The following is a 17,167-nucleotide window of genomic DNA, read 5'->3' as shown; positions in this document are numbered from 1 at the left end:
TGTGTAAATGTTTAGATATTGTGTAACTTCGAGTACCTATTTTTAGAAGGTGCAACCATTTTTTGGTACTCTGACAGTATTAACAAGTGAATCAAAAATGTAAATTGGGTGTGTAGTGGATAAAACAAAACCCACTCACCCCAGCTGTACCACAAAGCAATACCTATATTCTGCTGCAGAGGATGCTGTTCCAGCAACTTTCAGAGGCGTTACTTACAACACTCATCCTTGTTATAGCATTGTGTGTACTTTTTCTGTGTTCTGTACAAAACAAGCCATACTCTACGGTTAAATCCACCATGTTTATTTAATTCACCTTGATTTTTAGATAGCGGTTTACTTAGATGAATTCAGTGTGGTTGTATTCCCTGTTTTCTGTGCTAATTCAACAAACTATCCATTTGCAAGTAAAGCGCCTGTTGGAATATTTTCCTTTGAGGGGTGAGCACAGTTGCTGCTGTTTTCACTATCACACTGTAAGTAATCCTCACTAAGTCAGGTGGTCGGATAGGCATTCTACAATCCAATGGTGTGTTCAACATGTCTCTGCAAGCCTCAACATATCTCCTAAGCCTCAACATATCTCCACACCTGAATGCACAGTTGAGGTGGTTTTTAGAAGGTCGGCCTTGCATGTCCTCTTTAAATGACTGGGATGTCAAGTAACTTAATTTCCATTGATTGTGACTCTTTGAGCTTGTAGTAGTTAGTTCTGAAGGCATGGGACCTTTGAGAGTCAGCTGTACGCGTCCAGTGTGTCACCTTGTCTGTATGCATATGGGTTTCATGTTCTTGAAAGGTATAAGATCACTCAATGGATGAACCGGGCGCCTGAAATGCAATGTTATGTATCATTTTAGTAGCGTGTGTGTTATCTCAGTCAATTTTAGTTTCACTGGTGTTGCTAATAACATTAGTTGCAATTTATAACATGTATTGCTACCTCACCTGCTCTGAAACGTGAGTTGTGCTGGGTAGGATTTGGTTACATATCTGCATAGTGGCCTCTTGTTAACTGTGGTTATTGAATGGAAGTTTACATGCATACATCACAGCATCACTTGATGCTACCACAGCATCACTCAGCACCACCACAGCATCACTCAACACTACCACAGCATCACTCAGCGCCACCACAGTGTAGTAAATGTCCTCTCCTCTGTTCTTCTCTGGCTAGACTGTACTATGTTATCTGTGACATCATAGAATGCCAGGGTGTCCCTCTGGCTCACTGTGCCTTTCTATTACTTATTGTGGCAGTTGGTCATCTCAGGCTGAGCTGCTAACAGCTGGCTCCTGGTGGGGTTTTCCTTACTATCTTAACCTGTCTATCTAACCCGGAAGGAACCTGCAATAAAGGATCTTAACTTACTAAGCGGACTCTGCATCTTTCATTTACCACAACTTGGCGACGTTTTGAAGAGGATGAACCTACCTGTGCACTAAGGAAGCTACTTCAAGAAAAGGAACTTAAGAAAGGAACTAAAGACATTGTGAAAATTATTTATAAGACAAAGGTAACGCCCAGCTGACCCCACCAGTGTCCTATCACACCTGGACAGCCTGCACCCTGGGCGTGCGTCTTTATGTTTATGTCTGCGTGTGTTTGAACAGCCTGCAACCTCAGGGGTTTTTATGCCATCACCAAGGTATCTACTGTCTTCTCAAAGTCTGCTGCATCAGTCTCTCCAACAGTGGCACAACAGCTTGCGCACCCTGTTGTGTTGCGCTGTTCAATTTGAGTCCTGCGTTGGGAGCGTCACAGTTTGACGACAACTCATGTGAGTAAAGTGTGTGCCAGCGTGATCGGCTTTGCTTCAGGTGCCTGTGGTATTACACTTTTCAACAGCCTCTTATGTTTACCTTGATGTGTTTGCCTCCGTGTCAAGATTGCCGTTTACACGTGGAGTGTCAAAAGAGGATCTAAGGGTGTACTGGACACTTTAACTACGAGCGTCTTGATCTGTTTAGCAACATCTTTGGTAAACACTCGTGAGGTTGAGATTTGTGTTTGCTCTGCGAGTGACCGTTCTTTCACTTACTTTTTATCGTGAACTTTTCCTATCCAAATCACAGAGCCATTTCTTTTCCTAAATTGTGTTTTAATCAGCACCTTAACAGACCGTTGCACTTGGTCTAAGTTCAAACTTCATTCTCGCGCACCTTACCGGTCTCTTGGTGTCGCGCGGATGCAGGAGGAGTACATGCTGATGTTCTTCTCCTCGAATTCTTTGCAGCTGTTCAGCGATGTTTATATGCAACAGCGTGCCATGAGCCCCACGGCGCTGCGTCATGTGGCGTGCCGCCATTTTGTGCTTGGCTACAGCACATCTATTTTGAATTGTCGGAGCTCTCGTCTGCCAACCACGTTTCATGAAGCATTTGTCTTCCGGCTGCAACGTTTCTTCATGCCTCAGCACACAGACGACATTTGAGTCTTTCTTGATCGACTTTGGGACGCTATGCGTGAACTGCCACTGGGATCACTAGTAGGAAACCGGCGAGGCCCGTATCAGTTGGTCAAGGTGCGGTGTAGAGCACCGGAACTCGCGACTTTCCTTCTTCGGTCTTCTCATCTTGTGTGAACATTCAGCGATGACTGCGTACAGCTGTGTACAGATCCCGGGTGGGAGATCGCTCACCGGAGCTGATATTATTAATGTGTTTGTGTAGCAGTTCTGAACGCCTAATGTGTATAATTTAACACAATTTTGTTTTGCACAGGAGTGTGTTTTTAGCATGGGAAATTCCTGGTGCTTCTTTACAAAGTGTGTTGTAGTATGGTGTGGTGGGTAGTCAATGCTCATCCATATTGTCAGGGTTGGTATTCTTAAGTGTACCCTATTTAGGGGTGGTGGTGTCTGTGTGGGTTGTCCATGCCCCATGTAGTGGTTGATGCTCATCCATATTGTCAGGGTTGGTATCCCGAAGTGTACCCTTTCTAGGGGAGGTGTTTTCTGTGTGGGTAGTCCATGCCCCATGTAGTGGTGTATGCTCATCCATATTGTCAGGGTTGGTATCCTAAGTGTACCCTATCTAGGGGAGGTGGTTTCTGTGTGGGTAGTCCATGCCCCATGTAGTTGGTGTTTGTGGGTAGTCCATGCCCCATCGTTTGTCCCAGGGTTATTGTCTTTATCCTGCAGTGTACCCTTTTCTGGGGAAGTTGGTGTTTGTGGGTAGTCCATGCCCCATCGTTTGTCCCAGGGTTATTGTCTTTATCCTGCGGTGTACCCTTTTCTGGGGAAGTTGGTGTTTGTGGGTAGTCCATGCCCCATAGTTTGTCCCAGGGTTATTGTCTTCATCCTGCTGTGTACCCTTTTCAGGGGAAGTTGGGTGCTTGCATGGGGCATGGTAGTCCATGCCCCATGTCTATTCCCAGGATTACTGTCCTGTGGTGTACCCTTTGAGGTTGAGTGTTTATGGGTAGTCCATGCCCCATTTCCCAGGGTTATTTTGCTTACCCTGCGGTGTACCCTTTTCAGGGGAGTTTGTGCGTTTTTGGGTAGTCAACACCCATCTTTATTCTCAGGATTGCTGTCCTGCGGTGTACCCTTTTCAGGGGAGGTTCAGTGTCTGTGGGTAGTCCGTTCTCCATACTATGCGCTGACCCCCTGCTTTTGGTGAAGATGGTTTGTGCACTATTTTCCTTTTGAAGTCTACCTTCTTGCAGCTACTGGCCAGGGCTTCATTTTGGTAAGATTTTGAGCTGTGAATCTATCATACGTTTAGTGTCAGCACATCTTTATCAGGGGTAGTTTTTTTCTTTTTTTTTTTCCTTTGGTGAATTCTTGTCAAAGGGGTTTGCTCTCTTGGGTTACCTTAAGTGAGTGTTACCCATATTGTGTCTCTCACAGTTTACACTCATTTTTGTTCCTAGGGTGTCTACCCTGTGGTGTACCCATGTGTGGGGAGGTTATGAGTGTCTGCAGCTAACTTAGCTGTTGTTCTTGTTTTTTTTCAAAACCTTGCTGTTTCGTTAAGGGAGGGGGATGTGGCATATTATGTCATAATGTTGTTTTCTTTGTTCTTTTCTCTGCTAATGATACCTCATGCTAACATCATCTCATGTTGTACACTATTACTTTGGTTCTTCTTATTTGTGTACTTCCCTGCTGATTGCTGCATTTGTGGTATTGTTGCCGATTATTCCTTTAGTCTGCTCTTACTCCATAAGGGAAGAGGATGTGTAGTAAATGTCCTCTCCACTGTTCTTCTCTGGCTAGACTGTACTATGTTATCTGTGACATCATAGAATGCCAGGGTGTCCCTCTAGCTCACTGTGCCTTTCTATTACTTACTGTGGCAGTTGGTCATCTCAGGCTGAGCTGCTAACAGCTGGCTCCTGGTGGGGTTTTCCTTACTATCTTAACCTGTCTATCTAACCTCGAAGGAACCTGCAATAAAGGATCTTAACTTACTAAGCGGACTCTGCATCTTTCATTTACCACACACAGCATTACTCAGCGCCACAACAGCATCACTCAGCACCACCACACTGTTAGAAATGGGATCCTGGCTGGCCAAGACTCGCGTCGAGGTCAGTCAGGGATCACCATTCCTAAGGTCAGAGCAAGGGAGTTACACGCCAAGATAACCCCTACTCGCCCTCTAGGTAACGTGGCGCGAGCAGTCAAGGCTAAACTTGGAGGCGATATGAGTTAAGTATTTGCGCACGCACCCCAGCAACAACACCCAAGGCCCACCACAAAGGAAACTCCACACAAGGTTATGTAAAAATAGCCTTTGTATTACCAAAACACATTAGATAAAAACACACACTTTACAATGTGCCAGAGGCACGGGCAGAATTTACAAGGGATATGTACAAGACAGGGCCACCTGGACCACTGTCAGGAATCAGCACTTTCAGAAGTAACGCTTTTAAAAATAGCACTTTTAGAATGTAAAATCACTGTAGCACAAAACAAGTAACTACTGGTAATCAGGTAAGTACTCCCTACGCAATCCTAACCACCCTAGGAACAGGTCACGCAGGGAACCAGGACCTCACTAGCACCACCTGTACTAGCAAGAACAACCAACTAAATATCACCATACATTTAGGGGTATAGACCTGGGGACAAAACACATGATGCATAAATATACATTCAGCGGTGCAGGGAAGGAAAACACATGATGTATCAACAACACATTCAGCGGTGTAAGGAACACATGACGCATCAACATACGTTCAGCGGTGTAAGGAACAAGGCACATGATGCATCTACAACACATTCAGAGGTGCAGGGAACACATGACGCATCAACACACGTTCAGAGGTGTAAGGAGCAAGGCACATGATGCATCAATAACACATTCAGTGGTGCAGGACAACACAATAGAGCAAAAATCACATTAGCCACCACCTGTGGCAGTCCCTAGGCCAACTGGCCTCTCTAGGGCTAGGACGCCCTGTGTCCAAAGTCAGGGTCCTAAACGTGGCAGTTGCCCACAAAGTGCTGGGCAACTGGTGCAAGCAAGGATGGGCCAACGTGGGAGCCTCACAGGCTCTGAGCAAAAGCACTGTCCCCCAAGAGCCTCTCTGGGCTCTGAATAAACAAATGGCCCCTGAGCCCTTCGTGGACCTCAGTAATCAAAGTGCCCCCTTGAGCCTCTCAGGCTCTTACTTCAATGAAATGGCGCCACGAGCCTCTCGGGCTCTTCAACATCAATGCGCCTTGAGCCTCTCAGAGCCCATCAACAAAGGGGGCTTAGGCGTCGGAGTCCCGCTCGGGGGACTCTAAAATCACAAGATGGCCCCAAGAGCCTCGGGGGGCTCCACAGACACGAAGATGCCCCAGGGGCGAAGATCGGGCTACATGGAGGGGGGGGGGGCGGACACCGGCAATGTGTCCCGACGCCCTCCCTCCCTCTCAATTAAACACCACGGGCCCCCACCCCCACTCACCGGGACAGGGGGCGGGGGCTCCTCTCACTCTCCAGGCAGCGCGGGCACTTACTCGGCAGCCTGGGGCTCTCCAGCTCTGCAGGCGGAGGCGGCTCGATTCCTCTGGGCTTCTCGGTGCCGGTAACCACGGGGCTCTCCCTCCTGGCAATGGGAGCCCCGGGCAGCCATGAGCCATCACTCGGCAACATCTCCTCCCTCGGGCCGGGACGGGCCCTCGTCAGCCAATCCTAGCGTGGCTTCCTGAAGCGACCCGGAAGTCCCGCCTACAGTCAGGCGCGATGCCGCCTGACTTCCTGTTTTGCCCGCGGCTGCGGCGGTGATTACACGGGGCAATGCCGGGTGGGCACCGGCTTTAATTAAATTGTTCAGCGAGGTGGGCACTCGCTGGGGGCAAGAACAATGTAACAGGTGCGGTGTGGGCAGCCGCGAACCAGCGGCAACACGCAGGGTGGCACCTTCTTTCCCCACGCAAAATGCGGGGCGGGGAGGCGCCAAAAGATCGGCAAATGAACGGGCAAATGCCGGGTGGGCACCGGCTCTCACAAATACAGCGCTCCCAAGCGCTCCAACAGCTGATCAAGCGTTCCCAAGCGCTATAGGCAAAAATCCAGCGCCTCCAGGCGCTATAAGGGCAAGACACAGCGCTCCACAGCGCTAGGGCAAAGAACAAGCGTTCCCAGGCGCTTTAGGGCATTCCACAGTCCAGCAAAAGTCCATTAGGAGTCCAGGGGCTGGGCAGGGTCCAGGGGCTGGGCAGGGCCCAGGGAGGCAAGCCTTCCCCCGGGCCCCAGCAGCAGCATGCCCCTGGTCAGATTCAAGTTGGGAACAAGAACATTTTCATGGGGTCACAGCCCCTCTTTTATACACCCTTTCCCTTTTGTCTGTGGGTGCAGGGTGGGGGCAGAACCAGTCGCAGCTGGTCTGAGAGCACTGTTGATGGCTCAACCACCCCTTTCATTCATCAGGCAGGCTAGAGTCATCAGTCGCACCACAGGGGGCGGAGCCAGCATTGTGTGGGGAAAACCCAGCCCCATTCAGGACACAGGCGCAGCCCCTCCCTCACATCAGCATGCTAATCTCTCCATTCACCACTGGGGCAGACCCACACAGACTCCTGGAGCCTGGCATCCCAGCCAGCTCCAGCCAATCACACGCCAGCACCTTCACAGCACATACACAGCCATGTCTAGAAGTGGCGCTTCCGCACAAGACACATACACACCGCACATACCATTGCGCAGCATTCACTCTCACGAGTTCGCACATACCAGACTTGACCATGCACGCCTCACGCATCAGGAACTACCAGGGACACAGACATTCCCCATGCATTCCTATGGGAGAGCAGGCCAATCTCACACATGCACTCAGGGAGAGGACGCACTTTACACTGCGCCACAGTGTCAAAGTGCGCCATGACCGGAAATCACTAGGCAAAAAGTTCAGGGGTGAACCTGCCAGAAGGGCCAAGTCCAACACAACCCCCTTCCAGCCAAAACGCAGGGGAGAACAATCACCACCGTGATGGACTTCCCTGCTTGGGGCGATAGAACACGGACGCGGGCCCGCACTGCAGGGACACCCTCCGGTTCTACGCCACGTTGATCCATAAGACAAGCACATATTTAAAAAAAAACAGGCCCAACTAGGCTACCCCACTGGTACTCCTTAGTTGTCCACGGCTAGGACCAGGCACTAGGCCACCCAGATACCACTGGTCCTTGCCAATCCACAGAGTGGGGGGTAGTAACCCCTGGCCTACATAGCCATTCTCCACTCCCTTTCTCAGTGTAGTTCCAAACTACCACTGATCCTCCAACCTAGGGTCCGCACCCAGGCTGACCAGAGGTCACGGGCAAGAATGCCCCACCCTACCTCTACTTCTGAAGCACCCTCCAGAACACAACTCTTTCACCAGTTTAGGACCTTACTTCCTCAGCAGCAGTGACCACAGTCAGACCAGCACAAGATCGGTGTAGTGAGGCGTTGCACTTTGCGGGTTGCCAGATGCGGCGCAGGCGGCGGCTCACGGACCGCGTCGAGACGGGGACGGCAAGCGGCATAGGCTGCGCGGCCAAAGGCAGACGCGGCTCAGTGCGGTGCCTACAGGACACCAGGCTGGTCATGACAGAGTCACAGCTCCCTTAACTGGTCTACCACCTGGGATTCGAATTCACTCCTCCTTCAGCAGCAAGGCAACCACTGCAGGTCAATCCCCCCTACAGCTTACCCGGTTCCTTCTCTTCAGGCAGGAGTTCCTTCAGGACACTACATATAGTTGCCCTTACGTCCAGATCCGGAAACACCGGCTACTGGCTCCCCAACCGAGGGACGTACCCCTTTGGTCAGATGCCTGGCGCACCAGGACTTCCTTGAGGGTGACACATAAATAATGTGTCGTGTACAAGTCTTCCTGACACTCAGGACAGAAGTGGCATCACCCTGGTCACTCCCTGGCGACACAACCCTTCTGGTTGGCCCTTGACCCACTGGTTACTCCACTGGGGAATCTATCCCCCTCGCACCCCTCCATCTGGACTTCTGCACCCTCCCAACTGGAGCGGTACTGCCAGATAACAGAACTACTAGAGCCCTGCTTACAGGCGCTCCACGTTCTCTCCACGCTGGGAGATCTCCCTACAAGGACGCTCCATACGGACATGCTAGGCTCCCTCACCTGGTGTTCCTAAGAAAAAAAACACCCAGACTACGAAGACCAGGCTTGTGCTCCTCCGAGCCACTTCCACCACACTGGGCTGGAAGACCAGAACCTTTCCTTAGGGTCACTCCCCAACAATGAACACAATAGCACAGGGGCAAGGGAAACTCCCATGAGCTTCAGGCCCACCCATGAAATCATGTTCACTGATGTTCTACATTCTTCAAACACTCTGGGAGATCTTCCTCAAATGACCTATTGGTACAGCCTAGGCCCCCGACCTGACGTTCCCTTCAGAAACATTCTAGGCCCTGACACTGGGTTTCGGGCACCTGGAGACATGCAGTCCCACCCACTCCTTCTCCTCTTGAGACAGGACGTGAGCCCCTACACCGAGACCTAGCTGGGCTACACTTAACCTCTTCCACCACACTGGGCTGGAAGACACCTCAGCCACTCCTTTTGGAATCACTCCATCCCCTATGCCTCTCTCCTCCCAGAACATTACCAACTCCAAACATCTGTCTCTAAATAGACCACAGAAATCAAAAGCCAGCTCCACTGTCTGCAGACGTTCTTGGGAAAAGTTTAACACACGGAACTTAAGTATCTGAGCAAAACAAGAGTACACAAGCATTCAGCAAGCTCCCCTCCAGAGAACTCACACACACGTCCAGTGCCACACACCATTCATCCACACACACCCCTCCCCAGACTGGTAAGGCAGTTTCTACCACCCCTGATTTCTCAACCTGACCACAAGTGACACAGGTACCATTACTCCAGGGCAGGGACGGGGGACACATGCACTGAACATATTTATGCTGCCACCACTGGATCCCACCCTCCTGGTGAATCCAGAAAACACACTGCACTTAGGGGGATGATCTACCCTCCCGAGCTAGGGACACCTAACTCAAAGTGCACAAGAAACACATTTCCACAGAAATGACATTTTTAGCAAAAGCACCATACAATAATCCCCAAAATGTGATTTATCTAAAATGCAGAGTTTTGTAGTGTGGCCCGTTGCCACTGTGGTACATCGCAAACACAAATCCTTATCCTCACCGCTGCGTCCAATGTTAGAAATGGGATCCTGGCTGGCCAAGACTCGCGTCGAGGTCAGTCAGGGATCACCATTCCTAAGGTCAGAGCAAGGGAGTTACACGCCAAGATAACCCCTACTCGCCCTCTAGGTAACGTGGCGCGAGCAGTCAAGGCTAAACTTGGAGGCGATATGAGTTAAGTATTTGCGCACGCACCCCAGCAACAACACCCAAGGCCCACCACAAAGGAAACTCCACACAAGGTTATGTAAAAATAGCCTTTGTATTACCAAAACACATTAGATAAAAACACACACTTTACAATGTGCCAGAGGCACGGGCAGAATTTACAAGGGATATGTACAAGACAGGGCCACCTGGACCACTGTCAGGAATCAGCACTTTCAGAAGTAACGCTTTTAAAAATAGCACTTTTAGAATGTAAAATCACTGTAGCACAAAACAAGTAACTACTGGTAATCAGGTAAGTACTCCCTACGCAATCCTAACCACCCTAGGAACAGGTCACGCAGGGAACCAGGACCTCACTAGCACCACCTGTACTAGCAAGAACAACCAACTAAATATCACCATACATTTAGGGGTATAGACCTGGGGACAAAACACATGATGCATAAATATACATTCAGCGGTGCAGGGAAGGAAAACACATGATGTATCAACAACACATTCAGCGGTGTAAGGAACACATGACGCATCAACATACGTTCAGCGGTGTAAGGAACAAGGCACATGATGCATCTACAACACATTCAGAGGTGCAGGGAACACATGACGCATCAACACACGTTCAGAGGTGTAAGGAGCAAGGCACATGATGCATCAATAACACATTCAGTGGTGCAGGACAACACAATAGAGCAAAAATCACATTAGCCACCACCTGTGGCAGTCCCTAGGCCAACTGGCCTCTCTAGGGCTAGGACGCCCTGTGTCCAAAGTCAGGGTCCTAAACGTGGCAGTTGCCCACAAAGTGCTGGGCAACTGGTGCAAGCAAGGATGGGCCAACGTGGGAGCCTCACAGGCTCTGAGCAAAAGCACTGTCCCCCAAGAGCCTCTCTGGGCTCTGAATAAACAAATGGCCCCTGAGCCCTTCGTGGACCTCAGTAATCAAAGTGCCCCCTTGAGCCTCTCAGGCTCTTACTTCAATGAAATGGCGCCACGAGCCTCTCGGGCTCTTCAACATCAATGCGCCTTGAGCCTCTCAGAGCCCATCAACAAAGGGGGCTTAGGCGTCGGAGTCCCGCTCGGGGGACTCTAAAATCACAAGATGGCCCCAAGAGCCTCGGGGGGCTCCACAGACACGAAGATGCCCCAGGGGCGAAGATCGGGCTACATGGAGGGGGGGGGGGGGGCGGACACCGGCAATGTGTCCCGACGCCCTCCCTCCCTCTCAATTAAACACCACGGGCCCCCACCCCCACTCACCGGGACAGGGGGCGGGGGCTCCTCTCACTCTCCAGGCAGCGCGGGCACTTACTCGGCAGCCTGGGGCTCTCCAGCTCTGCAGGCGGAGGCGGCTCGATTCCTCTGGGCTTCTCGGTGCCGGTAACCACGGGGCTCTCCCTCCTGGCAATGGGAGCCCCGGGCAGCCATGAGCCATCACTCGGCAACATCTCCTCCCTCGGGCCGGGACGGGCCCTCGTCAGCCAATCCTAGCGCGGCTTCCTGAAGCGACCCGGAAGTCCCGCCTACAGTCAGGCGCGATGCCGCCTGACTTCCTGTTTTGCCCGCGGCTGCGGCGGTGATTACACGGGGCAATGCCGGGTGGGCACCGGCTTTAATTAAATTGTTCAGCGAGGTGGGCACTCGCTGGGGGCAAGAACAATGTAACAGGTGCGGTGTGGGCAGCCGCGAACCAGCGGCAACACGCAGGGTGGCACCTTCTTTCCCCACGCAAAATGCGGGGCGGGGAGGCGCCAAAAGATCGGCAAATGAACGGGCAAATGCCGGGTGGGCACCGGCTCTCACAAATACAGCGCTCCCAAGCGCTCCAACAGCTGATCAAGCGCTCCCAAGCGCTATAGGCAAAAATCCAGCGCCTCCAGGCGCTATAAGGGCAAGACACAGCGCTCCACAGCGCTAGGGCAAAGAACAAGCGTTCCCAGGCGCTTTAGGGCATTCCACAGTCCAGCAAAAGTCCATTAGGAGTCCAGGGGCTGGGCAGGGTCCAGGGGCTGGGCAGGGCCCAGGGAGGCAAGCCTTCCCCCGGGCCCCAGCAGCAGCATGCCCCTGGTCAGATTCAAGTTGGGAACAAGAACATTTTCATGGGGTCACAGCCCCTCTTTTATACACCCTTTCCCTTTTGTCTGTGGGTGCAGGGTGGGGGCAGAACCAGTCGCAGCTGGTCTGAGAGCACTGTTGATGGCTCAACCACCCCTTTCATTCATCAGGCAGGCTAGAGTCATCAGTCGCACCACAGGGGGCGGAGCCAGCATTGTGTGGGGAAAACCCAGCCCCATTCAGGACACAGGCGCAGCCCCTCCCTCACATCAGCATGCTAATCTCTCCATTCACCACTGGGGCAGACCCACACAGACTCCTGGAGCCTGGCATCCCAGCCAGCTCCAGCCAATCACACGCCAGCACCTTCACAGCACATACACAGCCATGTCTAGAAGTGGCGCTTCCGCACAAGACACATACACACCGCACATACCATTGCGCAGCATTCACTCTCACGAGTTTGCACATACCAGACTTGACCATGCACGCCTCACGCATCAGGAACTACCAGGGACACAGACATTCCCCATGCATTCCTATGGGAGAGCAGGCCAATCTCACACATGCACTCAGGGAGAGGACGCACTTTACACTGCGCCACAGTGTCAAAGTGCGCCATGACCGGAAATCACTAGGCAAAAAGTTCAGGGGTGAACCTGCCAGAAGGGCCAAGTCCAACACACACCATCACACAGCACCACCACAGCATCACACAAGTCCACCACAGCATCACTGAGCACCACCACAGCATCGCTTAACACCACCAGAGCATCACTCAGCGCCACCACAGCATCACTCAGCACCACCACAGCATCACTCAGGGCCACCACAGCATCACTTAACACCACCACAGTATCACTCAGCGCCACTATAGCATCACTTAACACCACCACAGCATCACTCAGCGACACCAAAGCATCACTCAGCATCACCACAGTGTCACTCAGCATCACCACAGCATCACTCAGGGCCACCACAGCATCACTTAACACCACCACAGCATCACTCAGCACCACCACAGCATCACTCAGCACCACCACAGCATCACTCAGCACCACCACATCATCACTCAGCGCCACCACAGCATCACTCAGCGCCACTACAGCATCACTCAGCACCACATCAGCATCACTCAGCATCGCCTTTGCACGAGTAAACCACCACATCATCATCACTCAGCAAGACCGGAGTATCATTCAGCATCACCTCAGCATTGTCTCCGCAACAGTCAGCACGACCATCACCACCTCAGCACCACTCAGCAACACCTCAGTCTTCTCTGGGAATCTGGCATCTGTTGATTCTCCCCGAGAGTCTGGTCGCTGCTAGTGTTATAATACAGGTACTAGTTCCCAACGTTCAGCCTCCATTTGTTTATGCCCCCCCAAAAAAAAGCTTTAAAAAACAACCATTGGAATAGGCAGAAACAAGTTGCCGGTATTGCAAGAACAAAAGAAAACTGAGGACATTTTTTATTGTAAATACTTTTTTTTTTTTTTTTTAATTTTTGGAAAACCTTTATTAGACAATATGTGCAAACAGATACGGGCCTACAACCCACAGGCCGGCCTCGACAATAAAAAGGCACATCAGCAAGCAGTTAGGCGACTCAGCAGCATATCAGAGCAGGCACGATTAATCCGAGTTACACTGTACGTAATTGCGCCGCCGAGAGGTAGGATAAATGAAGGTTTAATTTTAAAGTTTTTAAATGAGTCCATAGCAATAAAGGTCAAGAAGGATCCGAGTCCAAACAATACGATCCGGACAGAAGTGGGCAACGGTCATCAGAGAAATCAGCAAGCATTATCCACAAAACAAACGGCTGGAAGCGAATAGGTCAGGATAGAGGACGAACACACAACATAATGATCCCCAGCCGCTACCCACGAATTCCCAATCCACCCCCTGACCCAAGGAAATAAGAGAAGAAAAGAATAGAAGATGAAGAGCAAAAAGAAGAAAAAAAAGAAAAAAGAGAGGCCCATAGGAACTGAAACGAACAAAGAAACCCCCCCCCCACCCTACACGCATGCAGAGGCTACGGCCTACCCCACCCCTAGCAGTGTGTCTGTCGCCCCAAAAGAGTACCCGAAATTCAGAAGAAAGGAAAAAGAAGGAAAAAGAGAATCACATAAGACCGGAGGAGGGCCAGAGAAATAACCAAAGCAATCAATACTTTTACCCGCGGCCACCCAACCCCGGACCCCGACCTAGTACCTAATCAACATGTACCTCCAACAATTGTCATTTACAGCCCCAGCAATGCACGCAGCAGGTTGCAACAAAAAGGAGAAACATCCTCAGCCCTGTCCCCTTCGAACCGGCATGACAACGGAGTCCAGTTCTAAAACAGCCAACATGGACGGAGAAGGCAACCGTGGAATCCATTGCAGAAGTCGAGGCGCTTGGGATGAATCAACCTGGCTGGGAGGTCGGCCACAAAAGTCAAAAGAAGCCACCACTGCCTGTCCGAGGAGAGTACAATAGGGAGCAAGACGAGGCAAGAGTTCCAGCGTAGCAGCAGGCCGATGAAGTCCAGAAAGACGCAAAGAGGCATGCCATCAGAGGACAAAGGAGATGAAAAACATGGCGTCCGAAGCAGAAGCACCAGCCATCGCGAAGGATCATTATCGCTAAACTCATTCAGAGCAAATCCGGAGAGTGCTGCAGCGGAAACTGAGGCTCGACCATCCGTCGCCTTCACATACTCCAGGGCAGACAATTCACCGTAAGCAGGTTGAGGATGTGGCGTAGTGTGCAGCGCTGAAAGACCATCATAGCCGGCCGGAGAAATCGCATCAAGCCGGGCCCCCAGACCATTGGCAGTGTCACGAAAGGCCAACCGTAGATCTTCCAAAGCTTCCAGGATATCACGAAGCCCCAGCGGTGTATCCAGAATGGAGGATGCAGCATTGACCCCCGCCCAGGGCGAGCGGCAGCAGAGCACTTCAGAAAGCAAGTCGCCATTGTCATTCATCGACACATGACGATTCTGCAGAGGATCTGCGAGGCTCCGCTGGGGCAGAAACATAAAGACAGCTGATCGTGAGGAAGCTCCAACTGCGAGAATGCCGGCATACAATTAGCCCCCGAGATGAGCAGGGAACTCCGCTGGCAGGCGCTGGGTTCCCAATGCGGAAAATGGCGTCCGCTACGGAGGAGAAGCAACAAAGAAACAGTCCAGACCACCTCCCAGCCGGGCAGGGATACAATGTATAAGCGCCGGTACAATGTTTCCAGGCGCGTAGGGTTGCCGAGCGGAGGGAAGCGCTGCGGCGAGAAGCCCAGCGCCACACTGCAAGTCCAGCCGACCGGCTCCTCCTCCACCACGGCGGCCGCTGTTGTTGTGGTCGTTTCCGGCCGTCCCCCACAGGCAATGGCCCGGCTGCGATCCCTCGAAGGGCCGGGAAGTACACAGGGACTCCTCACCGCCGGTATCGCTCAGATTGCGCCGAGAGTAACATCAACGTGATCAGGAGCACCTCTCGAGTGCGCGTGGCGTATGGAGGTACAGGATGTGTGGCAGGATAATGAAGAAGGGCACAAGGGTCGGCGGAGCCGAGAGACTAGGCGGCCATCTCGGCTGCAGGCTAGGCTCCTCCCCCCTGTAAATACTTTTTTAATATGGTCGTTCAGTTGTATATAATTCCTTCGTGGTCACATATAAGGTAACACAAATGCTTCTGACACTTTTTTATAATACATTTTCAGCATGCTGTACTGCAGCCACACTTCTCTACAGCACAGCTTGAAGACATTGGCAAAGTCAATTGCTCAGGCTAAACACTGATAAGGCCCCAAAGGCGAGACGTATTGGCTATGCCAATGCTTGTTTAGAATGACATCACCCCTCCGGGCTGCTTTGTACATGAATTTTCCTGTGATTGTCATTTCTCGTTTCCCAACAGGATTGCTCGCTAGTTTAATGTTCCTGTGTGTTTTTTCTCCATCATGCACATCTACGTGTTTCTGTTTACAGCAGCTGAAGTACAGCTCGCAGTGCGCTCTGTTTCTGCGGTTAAAATAATCCCAGTGAAAAGAGTGAAGAGCTCTCCGACCGTGTGCCATTTACAGGTATATTTCATCAATCACCCTGGCTGCTCCTAAAGACGCTGCTTTGTCCTCGCCTTGGCATTTAACCGCCTCGTCTTCATCATGTCTGACCAGACTCTTGGACTCATTCAGCCGTAATGATTAAACCGTGATTTTATTTGCTTCTTGTTTGCTGAGGCTAAACAATTAGTGGGCTTTTTTCATGTGTACATCATCTTGAGTGGAACCTTGGTTGACTTATAATTTTCAGACTAATTTATGATTATTTAATATCATTTAAAATTTGCCTGCTGCAACTGTGTGCAATCTTTATTGAGAGATTGGATGGTCGATGCAGGAGTACTACCTACAGTCTAGAAATAATACAATGCAATTTTTCCTAGCGTGCACATACTCTAACCCTAATCTGATAATATATATGCAATATTACTCCAGCCACTTAGATGATGCTCCGCATCAGTGGTTAAAATTATGGTGTTGTGTTAGTTATTTGTAATGCGGTAGTTGCTCAGTGATTAGGAGACAGTTGTCTCAAATTAAAAGTACTAACATCACACATGTTTATTGCTATGTAATGCCCCCCAGATACAAGGCATGAGTGTGCCCAAAGTTACATTATGAGACTTATATATAACACCTTTTACGACATCCTGATTAGGTTTTGCCGACAGGCAGCTTTTAGCTGTCAGTTGTCAAAAAAACCTCTTGTGCGAAGAGCCAGCCCACTGCTTACCAACAGTCGGTTTTATTGTCACGCTCATTTGCCTGCTTTCTATTCGATGGCTTTCCTTCTTCTTGTTTTTGTCTGCCCTCTGGATCATAGCTTCTTTATATTCCTTTTCACTGGATGACCTGTATCCTTTCACTGTACACATTCAGGGAACTACTGTTTTTCTTCTTTTTTAAGCACGCCATGAGAGTATGTGCGTTTTCTTGCTGTCTCTCTCGTGTGCTGCTCTCGCATATGTACATCATATGCAATAAGGAAAGAAGAGTCTTTGCCAACTCCTTTAGGCTCCCGTAAGTTGGATACTGATACCACACTCCTCGTTTATGGGTGTCATGTCGCCTCGCCTGACTCTGGTGTTTGTACAGGGCAGGTGGAGGCGGAACGGGAGGAGATGGAAGCAGAAAAAGGAGAATGGCAGTATGGCGATGGCACCGGGAGAATAAAGGTGTATCATACCGAGCTCCCGTATGCGAGTCTTCCTTGGGGGGGGGAAACGTTTCACTGGTGACTAGGGTGGG

The 17,167-nt window shown here is 50.9% G+C and overlaps 1 protein-coding gene across 1 annotated transcript in view; it reads right to left on the bottom strand.

The window, feature by feature from the left end:
* The window catches only part of LOC147729493 (uncharacterized), a 2,015,126-nt gene that overhangs the window by 1,254,885 nt on the left and 743,074 nt on the right, over nt 1-17,167 (bottom strand). The gene's annotated exons all lie outside the window — the stretch shown is intronic.

This window comes from Lissotriton vulgaris, chromosome 2_1 (assembly GCF_964263255.1).
Source record: "Lissotriton vulgaris chromosome 2_1, aLisVul1.2, whole genome shotgun sequence".
Lineage (NCBI taxonomy): Eukaryota > Metazoa > Chordata > Amphibia > Caudata > Salamandridae > Lissotriton > Lissotriton vulgaris.
Note: the sequence above shows the minus strand (reverse complement) of the source record. Positions and strands in the feature narration are given on the sequence as shown.